Here is a 6316-nt window from a genome sequence, read left to right as displayed (position 1 = left end):
GGTCTGGAACAGCCTGCCATCGGAGGTGGTTCAAGCACCTACATTGAACACCTTCAAGAGCAAATTGAATGCTTATCTTGCTGGGATCCTATGACCCCAGCTGACTTCCTGCCCTTTGGGTGGGGGGTTGGACTCGATGATCTTCCGAGGTCCCTTCCACCCCTAACGTCTATGAAATCTATGAAATATGAAGTCTATGAAAACTGCAGCCCCAGCCAGGGTCTCTGACATCTTCCTGAGCCCAGTATGTGGGGAATGTCCCTCTCGAAGAAAAGAGCGAGTTCCCCATCACCAGGCCCATGCACTAAAACTGCAGGTAACTGTGTGGTCCCTCCAGCCTCCCCCTTGACCCTTGCAGCCCAGGCCATAATGGTGATACTTGGAGCAACCCCTGCCTCCTTCATCCCTGCATGTGCAGGCCTGGCAGCTGGGACAGGAGAGGCTACACAGAGGCAGGGGAAGGGGATCTTGGACAAACCAAACTCTACTTCCCATTGGCACCTCCTGCCAGTATGATGGGGCCTGGCGCAGGCCAAGCCTTCCCAGCAGAGCTACAGCCCAGGACAGCCACAGGGTCAAGCCTTTCTGTGGCCCCTGCAAGCCAGGCTTTGTGAGTGTGTGTGCCTGTGCCTGTGCCTGTGCCTGTGCCTGTGCCTGCATGGGGGAAGCGGGGTGGGGGAGTGTGCTAGGTCTGAGTTCTGCCAGGGCAGCCTAGCTGGCTTTGCAGGGCTGTGCTATGACCTGTAGTTTCCAGAAGGCCCCAGGCACCAGCTAGTACCCAAGACAGCCCAAGCTGAGATGTGTCAGCCTCTGCAGCTGACCTGGCCCAGGAGAATGGGCTAGCTGCTCCTTCATCAGTGCATTGCATCCTGTGCATTGACACTGGTCCTGACCTGACAGCTTGGGACCTCTACCAAGCTCTCACCATCCTCGCAAGACACCAGCATCACCTCATCCCCTGCCCCCCCCCAGGTTGGACTTCATTCCCCACAGATGAAGAACTGTGTGCCACCTGCATAGGGCATCAGTTAAACCAGCACTGGCTTCTCCCAAAGCAGGGCCCAAAGGGCTGGGCAAACAGCTTACAGCCCTGCAGCTTTAAGATGGTGGGTGCCAGTGCACAGTACAACCAGGCAGTGCTTGCAAATTCACTGTTTTATCCTTTTCTGGCAGCTCTTGGGTGCATCTGCATGTGCAATTAATGCAAGGCAATAAACTGCAGAGCTTATTGCCCCGGAGTTTATTGCTACTGGGTGCATCATTTGCATGTGTGTCTGGGGCTGCAGCACGTTAAGCAAGGTCAAAGCAGCACTGCCTGGCAGGGGTCCTGGGGGTCAGCCTGCCAGCCCAGCTCTGCTCTCTGCTGGCTCAACGGGCTTCAGAGGGGCTGGCTGAGACATGAGTGTCAGGCTAGCCAGCAGGCAACCTCAGCACTAAAGCACCCTCGTGCCCCAGCTGGCTCAGGCAGTATCTACACACTGTAGAGTGAATAACTGCAGCAGGATATTACTTGTAAATCAAGTTAATTAGTTTACTCCAGCCTAATAGGGGTGCGCATATAGATGTGCAATGTTTACTGTGGAGCTAATTTACCTACTCCACAGTAAACGTTTTGTATAGACCTATAGCCCTTGAGTGCTGATCTACTCCTGCAAACCAGGAGCTGCCCCAGGCTGCCAAGGCACTCTCCTCACAAGCACACAGCATTGTTGGGCACTGCCCAGCTCACTCCTGGCCATCACAGAGGTGTGGGCACATTATCACAGGCAGCAACATCTTCTTTGGATCCATGCAGCTCACCTGACCTAGCTTCAAATCCCCATGAAGCCCCAACTACACTGGAGCATAGGTGTGAATACAGGGCTGCGGCATGGGAAGCTACAGGGGTCTGACAGCTCAGAGCCAACACAGCCCTGCTGTGCCTTTGCACTACCCATGTCTGGGGGTCCTAACAGCTAGGGAAGCCCTAAGCCCTCATGCACTGGAAGATCATCTCATTTCCACAGCACCGGAGTGCACCAAAGGAGTGCCCCCCCCCCTCCACATATCCAATAGGCATTCAGAGTGGGGCTCAGCAGCAGGCAACATCTATACAGAAGAGGGGCTGGGAGTGGGACCAGCCTTGAATCATGACACGAGTTCAGGTGACCTAGCCTTGGCTTGGGAAAGGTCTCGACCTCCATCCATCTTTCCCAGGTCAGGGCTCCCAAACACTGGGGGCAGGCAGTTGCATGTACTCCCTCCCACAGGGCCAGCTGCCAGGCACTGACCATGCAGCTGTGGGGGGAGTTATGCCAGGCGTGAGGAAAAGGGGAAGCAGTGGAGAGGCCTGAGGGAGAGAGGCAGGCAGGCAGAGAGAGCTGGGCTCAGGGCGGGCGGGGGGAGGTGAACAGTGGGGGAAGGAGGCTGGTGAGAGGGAGAACAGGAGGCGGGCAGATGACTAGCCAGGGTCAGATACTGCCCCACCTTGTCAGGCGATGATCCTGCGTGACCCTGGCCCCTTCAAGGGGATGGGCACCAGGGAAACAAGAGTCACTGCATCCCGCCATCACTCCTGGCTTGCGTGGGGTGGGTGTGAGCAGGCAGGGGGGGCTAGTGTGGCAGTGAACATGGCCAGGCCCCTGTGCAGGCCCACTCGGGAGGTGGTGGAGTTAGTGAGCTGCCAAGCTCCCAGCTCCACCCCTACATGCAGTCTTCTTCAGATCAGGATACTTCCACTCATGCAGGCCCCTCAGCTCCACTCATGGCAGCAAAGCCAAGCAGGGCAAGACTTGGCCATAAAATTGCATGCTGCAAAGCGGAGGTGGTGGTAAATACCCAGCCTAATGCATCTGGACTGGTGTGCTGGGCCCAGCCCATGGTGCCAGGGTAGGGCTGGGAGCATGTGGGGTCCCCTGGGGTTGCAAGCAGCCCCAACAGTGCTGGTCACAGGGAAGCCTGCTGCTTGCTGGTCTGTACTGGTCACTCCAGCCAGTGGCTCCTAAGGACAGGCCCGGGATAGGCAAGAGCAGGCTGCACCTAGCTGCGAGGAGGGGGCTGCTCATTAGCAACTGCGTCTAATTCGATTAGCCAGCTGCAGCGGCGGCGGATTGTGCTTTCCCTGCACAAGGCTCCTGGCAGCAGCAGCTGCTGCCAAGGGAGGGGGCAGGGAGGGCTTCACCAGCCATGAATATTTCAGCAGCGAGGAGGGATGCAGGATTCGGTGTCTGCAGAGCTGTTGCCTAGCAACGGGCCTCTCCTCCAGCGGGGGAGCAAGCAGGATATTTTCCGGCTGGATTCTGCATCTTGAGCAGGGTGGTCTGGGCGTGGAGAGCTGGCCTGAGGCACCGGGTAGTGCTGTGGGCAGGGGGCAGTGTACAAGCTCCTGACCTTGCTCGACCTGCAGCTCTTGGGCCGGTTGCGCTCAGGAAATTCAGCAGGGCCTTGCTTGCAATGGGGCTGGGCACAGCTGTGGGCTTGCTTGGCACTGTGCTCGTCCCTGGAGCTCTCAGGGATTCATTCTCCCAATGAGCTCCTTGGGGTAACAGCCAGGCTGATGCCAGTGCTGGTGGCCTGAGTAAGGCAAGAGCCCTGCCTGAGATCCATGAGAGGCACAGCAGGGCAGGGCAAGGGGAGCAACCACCTCAGCCTCACTTGCCATTCCTGCTCCCTGACCTCCATCGCAGGAGCACCCAGCTGGATGGGACTAGGTATGGGGCAGGAGCCCCAGCATGCCTGACCCTCCCTCCCAGCCAGCTGGGCCTCCCACGTGCAACAGGTGAAGCAGCGCGTGCATGGCTGCTAAGCAAGCAATCCTCTTTGAGGCCGCCGAGCCACTCATGTGCCCTTGTGCCCTGGTACACGGACCTGACATCTCCCAGAACTTCCCACTTTCTGCAAGTGCTGTTTTCCCACCTGCCTGCCATTGGGCAGGGGGCCAAGGCCCTGTTTTGCCTTACTCCAGGTGTGGGCATGGGCCTGAGAGGACATAGCAAGGCCTCACTGCCTGGCTGAGAACGCCATGCTCTATGGGAAAGACAAACGACTGGAGACGCTTAATGAGATGTCCCAAGAGCCTGTACTCCCAAGTCCTGCCCGTCTACAGCCCTGGGATTACAGCTCTTCCCAAGAGCAAAGCCGGCAGCCTTGTACAAGGGACCAACTGCCCTGCCTTTGAACCCCCCCGGGGGGGACGGGGGGAGCCAGACCACAGTGCCCAGGAAGTGAGCTGTATGCTGTTTCCTCCAGGGGCTAGCCGGCAGCTTGGCTTTTGTCTCTGTGTCTAGTAGTGACCGAGACTCCGCTCCAGGAACTGCTGGGTGCATGGTGCTCTCACCCCCTCATGCTGCTTGCGATTTCCCATGCTGCAGCCACACCCTGCCCAAGCACTGTTTTCATCCCAGGTCAGCTGCCAGCTTAGTCACAGGCAACACTTCCTCATTCCACTTTGCAGGGTGAACAAACAGGGCAGGGAAGGGATGAGGAGGAGTTTCTATTAAGGCTGTGGAGGTGGGGGATTTATCTGTCACAACCAGGATACTCCCCCAGCTGCCAGGTAATTTCTGGCCTCCTTGGCCCTGAGCACCCAGGGCTGCCACAAATGTCCTATAATAGCAAAGATGTCCTCCCAGACAGCTCTGGCACTCCTGGGCGCTCCTTGGAAGCTCCCTGGTGGAGGGGCAGAGCCTCCATCCTATGGAGAGTTGTGTGGCACTCGTCAGTGTAACTGTAGTGTTTCAGCAGAAAAGGTGTGGAGCTGGGCTCTCGCACCCACAGGACCCACGTGCTTCTGACACATGAAAATTTTGCCCTCATTGAATTAAGGCCTGGGTTCACAAAAGGACCAGTGTGTCAAGGACCTGACTAGCTCCTTGTGTGAGCACCTAAGCCCAAAGTACAGTTCCCCAGAGCCCCTGCTCATCTTCTGGCCCTTCCTGGAGGTACCTACATTTCCATTAAGATTCTCTACGTGCCTAAACGTTGTCTCTGGTCCTGACCGGAACTACCTATCTTGGCAGCATGGAGCAGGTGGGTTTCTATCCCCTGCTGAAACCCTGGCAGGGCCCAGAAGTTGGGTGCTTTCCTGCCTGTCGAGACCAATGGGGTAGGCATTCTCAAAGCATCAGGCCCTTAAAATGCAGTATGAGGTGGTGGTCCCCTCTTGACCTAACACTTCAGCTAAAGCAATCAGGCAGCATATGGTGGGAGACCAAGATCCACTTCCTTAAGTGACCTGAGAAGAATTGAATCTGTAGAAAGATTCCTTCAGTCTTTCCATTGGAAGTTGTTCCTCTTTTCAGGTAATAATTAAATGTTCATCAAGCCAGTGAGAGGGAGTGAACGTGACTCTGGCACCTAGTGGTTAAGGCACTCATCAGAGACAGAGAAGAACCAGTATCCAATGACTGTACAACTATTTTATATGATAGAGTTAGAGTGGTGTAGCCACAATGATCCAGGAATAATGTGAGAAGTAAAGATTTTTGCGGGTAATACTTTTTATTGGACCAACTGCATGGTTGAGAGGAAGTCAGACAAGCTTTTGAATGCAAAGTGTGCTTCTTTGGGTTACCTATTCAGGTTTAACTTTATCCCAACTCTGCATTTGGTTCAATAAAAGGTATCTCCCACAGAAATCCTTGCCTATTTTATATGAACTATTCATGGCAGCAGGGACTGGAAACCAGTTGTCCCCTTTCTCAGAGAAGTCAAGCCACTAAGTTATAGGTCTAGCATTATGCTTAATCTTCCCTTTCCTGGGACAATAAATATTTAATAACTCCCTGTAAAGAGAAGCTTCAGCAGAGGGGGATGAGAGAGCACCAAACTAAGGGAAACCACAGGTAGGGGGTTGGGGCACTCGTAAGAAACACATATTCAAATCCCCTCAGGTAGGGTAGGCATTTGGACCCAGACATCAAGGTCTCTGGGATTTGAACCTAGACAGTTGGCACCCCTGGGCAGAAACCTAGTGTCCTGTCCAGCTTGCTTGTACTGGACCTGATGATCTAGCAAGGTCTCCCGGGCTGGACCTGATGATCTCATGAGGTCCCTTCCAACCCTAATGTATAATGTCTGTGAAATCAGACACCAGCCTCAGCTCAGGCTAGACCCCCTCATGAGGTCTCCAAAGGGTGGGGGACGAGTGACCTAGGGGATGAATGAGAGCCATAAGCCCCTGATTGAAAGAGTATAAAAATCTCCAGGTTCCTGCAGGGTCTTGTCCCAGAAATAGCACTGCTGTCTTGGACTTTCCTGTTCTGTCTCTGATTAATCTTGTTCCTGTCTTGAACCTCCTGGCCTCAACTGTCTTGTTCTGACCATGGCCATGACCCTC

The sequence above is a fragment of the Crocodylus porosus genome, unplaced genomic scaffold, assembly GCF_001723895.1.
Source record: "Crocodylus porosus isolate Cpor-Errol unplaced genomic scaffold, CroPor_comp1, whole genome shotgun sequence".
In the NCBI taxonomy this organism is placed as follows: domain Eukaryota; kingdom Metazoa; phylum Chordata; order Crocodylia; family Crocodylidae; genus Crocodylus; species Crocodylus porosus.
Note: the sequence above shows the minus strand (reverse complement) of the source record.